The sequence below is a fragment of the Sphaeramia orbicularis genome, chromosome 24, assembly GCF_902148855.1.
Source record: "Sphaeramia orbicularis chromosome 24, fSphaOr1.1, whole genome shotgun sequence".
NCBI lineage: Eukaryota > Metazoa > Chordata > Actinopteri > Kurtiformes > Apogonidae > Sphaeramia > Sphaeramia orbicularis.
Window position 1 is genome coordinate 1,640,370 of NC_043979.1, and position 13,131 is coordinate 1,653,500.

At 40.2% G+C, this 13,131-nt stretch overlaps 1 protein-coding gene across 1 annotated transcript in view; it reads right to left on the reverse strand.

The window, feature by feature from the left end:
• LOC115415539 (NACHT, LRR and PYD domains-containing protein 4E-like) overlaps nt 1–13,131 on the reverse strand; it is a 28,080-nt gene that overhangs the window by 14,578 nt on the left and 371 nt on the right. The gene's annotated exons all lie outside the window — the stretch shown is intronic.

Sequence of the window (13,131 nt, forward strand, 5' to 3'; positions counted from 1 at the left end):
ATATTTTTTAGGGACCGAGCCTCTCACTCAGAGTGAGAGGCCTTGCCTTGAAAGCAAGGCCCTATTGGATTTCATTTGTTTTTATATTATACCGTCACTACTTTCAACTAGAATTTGACCCCCTAAAAATGCTCAAAAACTCAACAAATTTGGTACACATCAGGTCAGGTGAAAAATTTAAAAAAATGTAAAAATTAATCCCATAGATGCCAAAATGTGCTCTCTAGCGCCACATATGTGGGAAAAAAAAAAAAAAAAGACGGTACTGGCCCTTGTGACCAATAGGAATGTCGTAGAGACATGGAACCAGTGCCAAAATTTTGGGTTTATGGAGCACTACAAACGATATGCTGACACCCATGACCTACACTACTGGTCACAAGTTTTAGAACACCCCAATTTTTCCAGAATTTCATTGAAAATTATGCAATTTAATGTCTCATTGTACTCTGAAATTAAAGCGTAGAAGAAATAAATAATTGTAGTTAAAAAAGAAATCATGGAATCAATTTGGAGCTTCCACCACCAGGCCAAAGTAGCTACCACCACCACACCATAGCACTCTTCACTACCAGGCCAAAGACGCTTCCACTATCACCGCCATGCCCTAGTAGCTTCTTCCACCTTGCCTCAGGAGCTACCACCATCAGGATAAAGTAGCCTCCACCATCAGACCTCAGCAGTCTCCCCCATGTGGATCCTGGAGTTACCACCGCCAGGCCTAAGCAGCCTCCACCACCTGGCCACAACTGCCTCCACTACCGGTGTGGATCAACCAACACCAAAGTTCCAGCAGCTGCTAGTTACATATCTGGCCAGGCAAGTGATCCCATAATCTCTAGAGGGTTCTAAACAGCTAAACTGAGGAATATGGCTGTGAAAAAGGAAATTGAGGATATTAAGAAATCTCTGGACATGCTGCATGGCAATGTTGAAAAAATCACTGAGCAGCAAGCAAAGATCTTGGAGATGATGAGTGATATTAAAGCCCTAAAACTGCATAATGCTGAGAAAGACAAAAAATCTGTGCTCTTGAATGTAGGGTGGCTGAGCTGGAACAGTATTCTCGGATTAATGATGTTGTGATCACAGGTCTAAAGATACAGCCCCAAACATACGAGGGCCGTTCAATAAGTTCATGGCCTCACCCAGAACAGAACAACACAGACTGATAATTTATATTTTATTTTTCAACATAATCTCCATTTACAGCAATGCACTTGGTCCATCGATGTTCAAGCATCACTATCCCATCACGAAAGAATGGAACATCCTGTATTATAACTACCAGTATTTCTGGGTGAGGCCATGAACTTATTGAACAGCCCTCATATGCTAAAGCTGTGGGAAAAGTGACTGAGGAAAACATGTCTGAAGATGACCGGGCAACAGTGGAAGAGCAGATTGTATCATTTCTGAAAACTAAGAAGATTGCTGTAGACTGCAATTTTATTGAAGCATGTCACCCTCTCCCACAAAAAAACACCACCCACCCACCAGCCATCATTCTCAAATTCACAAACAGGAAAGAAAAGATCGGGCTCCTAAAGCAATGGAAGCTATTAAGAGGAACTAATGTATATTTAAATGAACATCTGACAAAAAAAAATGCAGACATTGCTAAGAAAGCTCGACTCCTTCGTAAACAGGGGAAAATCCAATCAACATGGACCTCCAACTGCAAGATATTCATTAAACTGAATGGTTCACCAGAGGAAGCAAAGGTGAAAATCATTAGAGAGTTGAATGAGCTAGATGTGTATCAATGACTCTGAATTTTAATCTGGGTGATTTTTTAAATTTTTTTATTGACTGTGTTTTAATTTATTGTGATAATCATGTGACAAAAACCACATCATGTCATCCACTTACCTACCTCCTGTTGGGGTGACTGTCCCCCATGATTTTGATTCTTTCGCCTTTAACCCATTTGAGTTAAATACTGACAAGGGCGGTATCTATGATGAATTTTTAAATCCAGATTTAAATCTTCTTAACTCAAAAAATGTGAAATTATCTTGTGAATATTTTTCTGATGATAAGTTTAACGATTTATCTCTTACTCTCCCACATGATGAGTTTTCAATGTCTTATGCTTTTTCAACTATGCACTTAAACGTTCGCAGTATGCCAAAAAATTATGATCACCTTAAATTATATTTATCAACCTTGACGCATTCCTTCTCAATCATGGCATTTTCAGAAACCTGGTTAAATGATGATATTACTGATCTTTATCCCATATCTCAGTATAATGCTATCCATTCTTGTAGAAAGAACAGAGTGGGAGGAGGTGTGTCTTTGTATGTGTCCAATCATTTTAATTTTACCCCTAGAAAGGAGCTGAGTGTCCACTTTGAAAGCATCCTTGTGGAATCTGTGTTTATTGAAATTCCATCTTGCCGTCCTTTCAGTGGGAAGACAGTTATAATTGGCTGTGTCTACCGACCACCTGATACTGACCTCAGCATATTTAATGAGGCACTTTTCTCAACTTTGGAAAATGTAAGCAATGAACATAAACTGTGTGTACTTCTGGGTGATTTCAACATTGACCTTTTCAAGAGTGAATTGCCATCTACGGCTGATTTCTTGAACACACTATATTCAACTTATTTTTTCCCTCTAATTCTTAAGCCCTCTCATATCACCAGATCATCAGCTTCACTTATTGACAACATTTTATTTAATTCTCTGGATTTTGAGATCACCTCAGGTTTATTAATTTCGGATATTTTAGAACCATCTCCCAATATTTCAGATAATACATACCAATGAAAATTATAAAAACAGTCATTTTGATGACACACAAACTAAATATCGCAAATTTAACAAACAGAATATGGAGTTTTTTAAGTCTTTAATCAGTGTCGTGTCCTGGGATGAGGTTCTAAGGTTGCAAGATGTTAATGAAGCTTATCAGTTATTTCTAGATACTCTGAATTCAATTCTAGAGTCTAGCTTTCCCTTGGTTTCTCCAAAACCCAAGAAGAACTCTTCCAAAGGAAAACCTTGGATGACGGATGAGTTAAAAAAAATGCTCTCGTAAGAAAAATAAACTATATAGGAAAGCTATTAGTAACCCCACTTCTAAAAATGTTGAAACTTATAAGAAATATAAAAACAAATTTACTCAATCTCTAAGAAAGACCAACAAAACATATTATGCCAATAAGTTTACTCAGGCTTCTAATGACATTAAGTCAGCCTGGAATCTCATCAACCAGTTGCTTAATCGGAAAAAAACTCAAGCTGCTGTATCTGCTGATATGTTAGGAACTGATGGTCCCCTTTGTGACCCGAGAGACATAGCTGAGGGTTTCAGTGAGTTTTTTGTCAATGTCAGCTCTTCCTTGGCGTCCTCCATAAAGGTCTCAGATGTTAATCCTTGTAGTTTTATCAAGGGTTCATTTTCACCACTTTTTGTGTTTGATCCTCCCAGTGTTGAAGAAGTTTATGAAATTGTTAAGAATTTAAAAACCTCTGCTCAAGGTCATGATGGTATTAGAAGTAATCTTATCAAAGAATGTATTGACTACATCATTCGTCCCCTAACCCATATTTTTTCTCTGTCTCTTCAGTATGGTATTGTCCCTCAAGAATTCAAAATCGCTAAAGTCATACCAATATTTAAATCCGGTAGCACAAAGGAGTTTGGCAATTATCGGCCAATATCCATACTTCCCTGTTTTTCTAAGATGTTGGAAAAATTGGTCTATCTAAGAATCTCTAATCACTTAACAATAAACAACATCTTGTATAAACATCAATACGGCTTCCCCAAGAAATATTCCACTGAGCATGCGTTGCTGCAATTTGTTAATAATATTTCTTCAGCTATGGATAGAAAAAAAATTGCCATTGGTGTTTTTCTTGATCTAAGCAAAGCATTTGATACAGTCAACCATAGTATACTTATTTCAAAGCTCAACAGATATGGAATCCAGAATGTTGCCCTCAAATGGCTGATACATTACCTGAATAATAGAGAACAGTTTGTTGTCTTTAATCATGTATCATCTACCAAATCAAGAATCCCTTTTGGGGTCCCACAAGGATCAATTTTGGGACCTTTATTATTCTTAATTTATATTAATGACTTGCCTATGTCTTGCAATAATCTTCTTCCCTTATTATTTGCTGATGACACTTGTCTTACAGCCGCTCATGATGACTTTAAGTCTCTTATTGCATCGGTAAATAATGAATTACAAACTGTTTCTAATTGGTTCCAGATTAATAAATTAACACTCAATGTAAAAAAATGTAACTTCATGATCTTCTGCAACAAAAATAAATCCTACACAGAAGACAAAGCTAAAATATTAATTAACGGAACTGAAATCCGTCAAGTACCTCACACCACATTTTTGGGTGTTGTTCTGGATGAAGGTCTTAATTGGAATAGCCATATCAATCATGTATGCAAAAGATCAATGAAGATGCTTGGTATACTGAGAAAAGTCTGTCCCCTGATTCATCACTCTGCTCACTTGACTTTGTATAATAGTTTTCAGTTTCCATATATGAATTACTGCAATATTGTCTGGTCAGGAACTTATCCAACTTCTCTTAGCAAACTCTCGATAATCCAGAAGAGATTCCTGAGAACAATCTCACTGTCTAGTAGATACGAACCATCTGCACCAATTTTTAGGAAATATTCAATACTACCCGTTCATGAACTCAGTGTTTATCACTCATGTTTATTTGTGCACAAGTTTATCAATAATAAGCAAGATCTTCCGGACACTTTTCATAATTTTTTTAGTTTTTCATCCGATTTACATTTATACTCAACTAGACATAGCGACAATCTTCATTTACCCTTCTGTCGAACATCTGGTCATCAATTTAATATTTTATTTAGAGGTCCTAAATTGTGGAACAATCTAGACATGTCTTTAAAGTCTATATTGTCATTTACATCTTTCAAAAACTCACTGAAAAAACATCTCCTGTCCTGACTTTTTCAGTGTTTTCTATATTGTTAATTGTTGTTTAATTATTGTTTTCTTATGTTTGTACATTCTATTTTTTTTAATTTTTTTTTTATTTTATAATAGATGATGGGAGTGGAACTCTGTACAAGCCCTTTGGGCTTCGTTCCCTCCCTGCACTGTTTTTTTATTGTGCTAAATAAATAAATAAAAATACAATTTAGAAACCCAAATGTATTCTAAACTTTGGACTCATCACAGTGTCCACCTTTGGCAGATAGAACAGTTGAACACACTCGTGGCATTCTTTCTACAATGGAACTCAAATATTCTTCAGACAGTTCTTCCAACTCTGTTGCAGTAGTTCCATAAATGTGTGTCACTAGTCAGTGTCTTTGCTTTCACTCTTCTGTCCAGTTCATCCCAAACCAGCTCCATGGGGTTTCAGTCTGGACACTGTGCTGGACACACCATGTTTTCAAGTGGACCATCTTGTTCTTTTTTCATCAGGTGGTTCTGCCAGAGCTTGGACTTCTGTTCTGGGTCATTCTCTGCTGTAGGATGAACCCCTGACCAACTAGGCATTGTATCCCAGAGGGTAGTGCATGGCATAGCTGCAGAAAGCTGTGTTAGCCGTTTGGGTTCAGGGGCCTTTCACTGTGTACAGGTCACCGACCCTGGATCCAGCAGAACAGCCCCAGACCATCACACTTCCTCCTCCATGTTTGACAGTTGATATCACACACTGAGGAACCATCCTTTCACCTACTCAACGGCGTACAGAAGTCCTCTGGGATGAACCCAAGATTTCAAATTTGGATTCATCAGTCCAGAACACCTTCTTCCAGTCTTCAGTAGTTCCACTGGTGGGGTTTCATGGCCCAGGTAAGCCTCTTTTTCTTATTCTGAAGTCTCACCAATGGCTTTAGCTGCAACTCGACCCATCAAACCTGCAACTGTTCAGTCTTCTCTTCACAGTGTAAACTCTTCCTCTCTTCCTCCTCCTCTCTCTTCTCTCTTCTTTCAGCTGTTGTCCTGTCAGTCTCCTCTCCTCCTCCTCTATGACCTCCTCTCTTCCTCCTCCTCTCTCTTCTCTCTTCTTTCAGCTGTTGTCCTGTCAGTCTCCTCTCACTCCAGCTGTTTTCTGTCCTAAACTCTTCTTCTTCTTCTGTTGTGTCTGTGCTTCTTCCAGACCTCTTCTGTCTACATTTCCAGTCCAGTTTCAGTGCCTTTGGATGCTGAAGGAAACTGGACTTCCTGACACCTGGACTTTCTTGGACATTTCTCTGGAGGACACACCTCCATTTTCCCTCTTCTGATGCTCTGTCTCTCTTCTCTGGTTCATTCCTTTTCCTCTTTTCCATTTTTACAGTACCACACTCCTTTCTTCAGTCCAGTCCTGTTCCAGTCCTGCTCCATGGCTCTGGTACCACAGTGTGTTCCACACTCCTGTTCTGCAGACACAGGGGGTGGAAGGAATTCACAAACGTTGGGACACCTGCAGGAATTGAACCACCAACTTTTGAGGCTTGATCAGCCTCCACTGCTGCAGAACTGCTTTAAGTTGTTAACCCATTTCTTGTTCACTGAAAAAGGTCTTTTTGTATAATTCTGAAATGTCGATTATTTTTCAGTTTTCTTTAACCTTACCTTTTTTTTTTTTTTTTTTTAACTCTGGCAGTTCACTCTTACCTTTGTACCATTTACAGCTGTTCATTGGACTTGAACTGCTGGAATTTCAATACAAAACTGTAAAAATTGGGGTGTTCTAAAACTTTTGACCAATAGTGTAACTCCAACAGGAAGTTCGCAATTTGCCTTTCAAAATAAAATTTCTAAAACTAACTCGTATGACACCATTTGTCATGTTGGCTTCTAAATAGCACTAAAAGACAGAGTAAACCCTTCTCAAAAAAGTGATCTTGCAACTTTGTAATTACTGCTTTAGTTTTTTTTTTTTTTTTTTTTTTTTTTTTTTATTTAGAAGCCTGGAAAGTTGCAACATGAGGAACTCATTTTTCACTTTGGACTTTTGGCCACATGTTATATATCTATATGTTCACAAGACTCACCACAACTCTCATGTGCAAACATTTTTGAGATAGGATGTACGGTTATGGATTTATTTAAAAAAAAATATATATATATATATATTTTCATACTTTTTACACTTTAAACTGCCATTTGACCCCCTTAACATGCTCCAAAACTCACCAAATTTGGAAGACATGTCATAGCTGGTAAACAGATTGATTCAATATCAAAATTAACCCATTGGGTGCCAAAATGGACTCTGTAGCACCACCTACATACTCAAAAACACACAAAATCTGCCCTAGTGGCCAGTAGGAATGTCACAGAAACATGAAACAAACACCAAAATGTTGGTCTGATTGAGCCCAACAAATCATACACTGACACTCATGAGCTAACTCCAACAGGAAGTTGGCAATCTGCCTTTGAAAGAGACTCCATGTTCCTGCGATTACTGCTTATTCATTTCTGACTTTGTTCACACATGAATACAATCACACAAGTCTGCAGAACCCACAAGTGAAAGAATTTTTGAATAGGACCTACAGTTATGTAATAATCGCGATTTGTTTGAAGAGTGCTTTTACTTTGGATTATAACATTAACAGATTCACATTGTGGGTTTATACTAGTAATTCCTTTCCTTCTATATTCTTAAATTCATCCATACTATTTTGTATGTGACCTCTGTACACACTTTGTCTCTGTATAAGGTGCATGCAAGTTGTGAAGAGCCATCTTACTGGGGCAAGGCTTCGTCAAGGATGCAGTGGCACCAGCTGAGATATGACTTATCTAGCATTTGCGTAAACATGTACGTGTAGGAGCTCTGCGGTCTCCCTGAAAAAGGCTGATCACAAAGAGGTTCTCACTGTATATTGCCAGACACTGACGGCTGTGAGGTTTGGTTTTTACCCTGTGTGCCGAATAAAATCTTCTTTTGAGACGATCCCTTGTTTCACTGATTTTTGTGAAACCGACAACATCTCTGTTAAATGACTGATAATCAGCTGGTAACACTCAGACTGGATAGTGTAATGGTTAGTGAATAGGACTGACACACACAGAACTAGGGTTTGATTCCCAGGTGGAGTTGACTTTTATTCCTAAACAGAGGTTTGCTGCATTTCATTGTGGGTATGTGACAATTTGCACACAGAGGAAAGAGTACACACAGTACATTTTTTTTTTCCAAAATAAAAGCCTTTTTATAAATAATAAATAATGAGTATTAAATAAGTTCTTTTCATTTTTATGACCAAATGCTCGACTCTTTGTACAGTTTTTCTTCATTAAGAATTACTTTTTCTCACAGACACACATGCTCACACAATAGGGTTTTTCAACATCCATCCATCCATTATCTTCCTCTTTATCCGGGGCCGGGTTGCAGGGGTAACAGTCTAAGCAGGGATGCCCAGACTTCCCTCTCCCCAAACTCCTCCTCCAGCTCTTCCGGGGGGACCCCGAGGCGTTCCCAGGCCAGCCCACAGACACAGTCTCTCCAACGTGTCCTGGGTCTTCCCCGAGGTCTCCTCCCAGCGGGACATGCCCGGAAGACCTCCCCAGGGAGGCGTCCAGGAGGCATCCGAAACAGATGCCCGAGCCACCTCAGCTGGAGGAGCAGCGGCTCTACTCCGAGCTCCTCCCTGGTGACTGAACTCCTCCCCCTATCCCTAAGGGTGCGCCCAGCCACCTTACGGAGGAAACTCATTTTGACCGCTTGTATCCAGGATCTTGTCCTTTCGGTCATGACCCAAAGCTCATGACCATAGGTGAGGGTAGGAACGTAGACTGACCATTAAATCGAGAGCTTCGCCTCTCGGCTCAGCTCCTTCTTCACCATGACAGACCGGTACAGCGACTGCATCACTGCAGACGCTGCAGCGATCCAGTTTTTCAACATAAAAGCCTTAAATGTGGTAAATCATGATTTTACACTCAATTATTCATACAATTTCAATTCATTATTCAAACTGATTAACTCTCTCTCTCTCTCTCACACACACACACAGTAGGGTTTCTCAAAATAAAAGTCTCGTTTAAAGGTGATGGTGGTTTCAGCAGAGGGCCACTGGTGTTCTGTAGGAATGTAAGGAGGACGGACACTAAAGGGTGGGAGCTGGTATCGGGATGGAGAGGTGTGAGTGGAGCTGAGGTGTCGATGGTCACAGGAGGCGGAATGTTCAGTGCGAGGTCCTGCCCAATGCTGCTTGCAGCTTTAATTATTATGGTGTTTGTATTTATCTGTTTGCTTTTAATGCGGACCATGTGTCTGAAATAAAGCTGATCTATCTATCTATCTATCTATCTATCTATCTATCTATCTATCTATCTATCTATCTATCTATCTATCTATCTATCTATCTATCTATCTATCTATCTATCTATCTATCTATCTATCTATCTATCGGACTGGATCATGGACTGGGACATTCAATTCCACTGAGTCCTCATATTGTAGATATGTCTCATTTTCAGGACACTACCATTCTGAAAAGGGATGAATATTTAGTAAGAAAAAAAAAACAGTAAGAAGGAACTGGGGGAAGGAAACCAGTGGATAAACATGATGGAAGAAAGAATTCAAATGGACAAATGAACTGAGACTGAGACTGGAAGAGACACAAGTGGAGACGAAAGGGACAAAATGGACATTATTTAGACAAACTCAACAGACTGACTGTGGAGACCTGGGCACACCGGTTTCATTTGTTCTTATGTTTATCATTTTTTACTGTCTTTTTTTTTTTTTTATTGTTGTAATTGTCATTCATAAAACTTCAGGAAAATTTGATTTACAAAAAAAATCTAAATTTAACCCATAAACCCAAACCTGTAAAAACAAAACACCCACAAGAAAAACTGTGGAAAAAAAAAAAAAAAAAGCCCAAACTGTGTATTTTTATATTGAGTTGTCTGTGTTTTACCCCCCATTCCACTGGTGGTGGTGGGGGGGGTAAACTGAGCATGCTCAGTCTAGGTCTATTCTATCAGCATGATTGGAAATTTGTCCTATTGAGCAAATTGAATTTATATGGATATTTAAATAAATCCTACACTTAGAGCGCTCACCACAGACACATCAGGGGTAAAAGGGTTTATTATGAACAGGCTGAATCAGCTTTATTTTTATTTTTTATATCTTTATTATATAACCACATAGTCGCTAAAAACAACTAAAACCAAACCCACAGTCCTTCCTTGTCTAAACTCCAGACACTCCATTCCCATTCTTCAGTCCTTCCTCCTCTGGGTTCTGTATTCAGTCCATTTATTCTGGTTTTGGTCTGTTTGTGCTTCTTGTCATCACAGTTTGTCAGTTCTTTTTTCCATTGTATATATTCTTTCTAGAACTGTGATCCACTGCTCCTTTGTTGGTGCTTCTGTCTTTCCTCAGTTCCTTGGAACAGCTTTTTTTGCAGCCACTAAAACTATCTGAACCAGACAGATGTGGTTTCCTGCTACATTTGACTGAATCAGCGTTCACATGTCGTCTGGACTTTACTTCCTTTTTTGCTTGAATTAAAGAGGAACTACGTAAGATGGGACTGATTTGGTTCTTCTGCGCTGTTTCTGTGTCATTTTTCTGTATGGAGCGCCCCCTACAGTTTGGAAGGACATATTCACTGAGGTCAAACCCAAAAGACCAGACCAGACCAATAGAAGACCAGACCAGCAAAAGACCAGACCAGACCAGTAGAAGACCAGACCAGCAAAAGACCAGACCAGACCAGTAGAAGACCAGACCAGCAAAAGACCAGACCAGACCAGTAGAAGATCAGACCAGATCAGCAGAAGACCAGACCAGTAAAAGACCAGACCAGCAAAAGACCAGACCAGACCAGCAAAAGACCAGACCAGCAGAAGACCAGACCAGCAAAAGACCAGACCAGCAGAAGACCAGATCAGCAGAAGACCAGACCAGTAAAAGACCAGACCAGACCAGCAAAAGACCAGACCAGACCAGTAGAAGACCAGACCAGCAGAAGACCAGACCAGCAAAAGACCAGACTGGACCAGTAAAAGACCAGACCAGGCCAGTAGAAGACCAGACCAGACCAGTAGAAGACCAGACCAGACCAGTAAAAGACAGGACCAGTAAAAGACCAGACCAGCACAAGACCTGACCAGACCAGACCAGTAGAAGACCAGACCAGACCAGTAGAAGACCAGACCAGACCAGTAGAAGACCAGACCAGCAGAAGACCAGACCAGCAAAAGACCAGACTGGACCAGTAAAAGACCAGACCAGACCAGCAAAAGACCAGACCAGGCCAGTAGAAGACCAGACCAGACCAGTAGAAGACCAGACCAGACCAGTAAAAGACAGGACCAGTAAAAGACCAGACCAGCACAAGACCTGACCAGACCAGACCAGTAGAAGACCAGACCAGACCAGCAGAAGACCAGACCAGCAAAAGACCAGACTGGACCAGTAAAAGATCAGACCAGTCCAGCAAAAGACCAGACTGGACCAGGAAAAGACCAGACCAGCAAAAGACCAGGCCAGACCAGCAAAAGACCAGACCAGACCAGCAAAGGACCAGACCAGACCAGCAGAAGACTAGACCAGACCAGCAGAAGACCAGAACAGGCCAGCAAAAGACCAGACCAGACCAGCAAAAGACCAGACCATCTGGGACCCTAAGGTTCTCAGGGTTCCAGATGGTTCATATGGGACCAACATATCCCAGATGGACTTTGGTTCTAGACCATGGACAGACTTGTAGACCAGCAGAGCTGTTTTAAAGTCTATTCTCTGAGCCACAGGAAGCCAGTGCACAGACCTGGACCAGGACTAATATGATGGTCCTTCCTGGTTCTAGTCTGGACCCCAGCAGCAGTGTTCTGGATGTACTGCAGTGGTCTTCAGCTGGTTTCGAGTCCAGTCAGAAGGCCGTTCCAGTAGTCTAAGCTGGTCCAGATAAATGCATGGATCAGTCTGTCTAAGTCTGGTTTAGACCGGTTTAAACCTGGGATTCTACCAGTGTTTTTGAGATGGTCAAAGGCTGATGATGGAACTGATTTAATGAGTCTGTTCAAGTTTAGGTCTCAGTCCAGTATTAGCCCGAGATTTAGAACCTGATTTGTAGCTTTTATAGTACCAGATTCCAGATGACTGCAGACACTTTCTCTGGTTATAGATCTGGTTTCACTGGACACTTTGAAGAGGATGTTGGATGACTTAGAGACGGAGATGTGTGTGCAGATGTTTGGTCTGATGCACTTTATCTGCATCTGGTGGGCTGTAGAGGACCAAACAGAAGGACCAGGACAAAGGTGGTCAAATTAGGAAAAATGATCATTTAATAAAGTTAGAAAAAGTTTACACAAGCTCTGCAAAATGTCAATGAACAAAATGAACACAGATGGGCAGAAGTGAGGTCAACTAAACCAAACTGCAGCGGAACAAAAACTGACCCAAACCAGACAAAGAACCAAGGAGGGCTGAAATAGAAAGGGACGAACCCAAACCAAACACAAGGGGGGGGGGGCATTACACTAGGAAATTAAACCAGACCATTAACTGAGTCAAACTAACAGAAAAACATATAATCACAACTAGACACAAAATACTAACTGTGTGAAACCAACGGGATTTCAACCAAGAATTTAAACGACTACATTCACACAAAGAAACAAACAGTGCCCCCCCCCCCCCATGTTGTGACATTAGTTCCTTCCCCTGTGTTAAATACTAGCCACGCCCCTTTTTCTGGTCTTTTGTCTGAAGAACAATGTGAGTAAATAATTCAAACAGAACAAATCTGTGTGCACCCACATTAGAATGTTTCAGTAAAATACTGAAACTAAACTGTGTCATGTGATCATGAACTGTACCTGAAACAAACACACATGAAACAAAACTACAAACACAAGATGGTGGAGGTGAAGGATCCAGCACATGGGCACTTTGAGCACAGCTGACTTTGGAAGGTTTGAGTTGATTTGGTATTTTTTATGTACTGATTTTTGTTTTTATGTATGAAAGTGTGTGTCTGTAACTATTTAATGAACTGCTGCCCGTCTGGGCCAGGACACTGTTGGAAAAGAGATTTTTACTGTCAATGAGGTTTTCCTGGTTAAATAAAAGGAAATAAATAATACCAGATAAATATAATGAACTACAAACATCTGAGAAAAACTATATTCA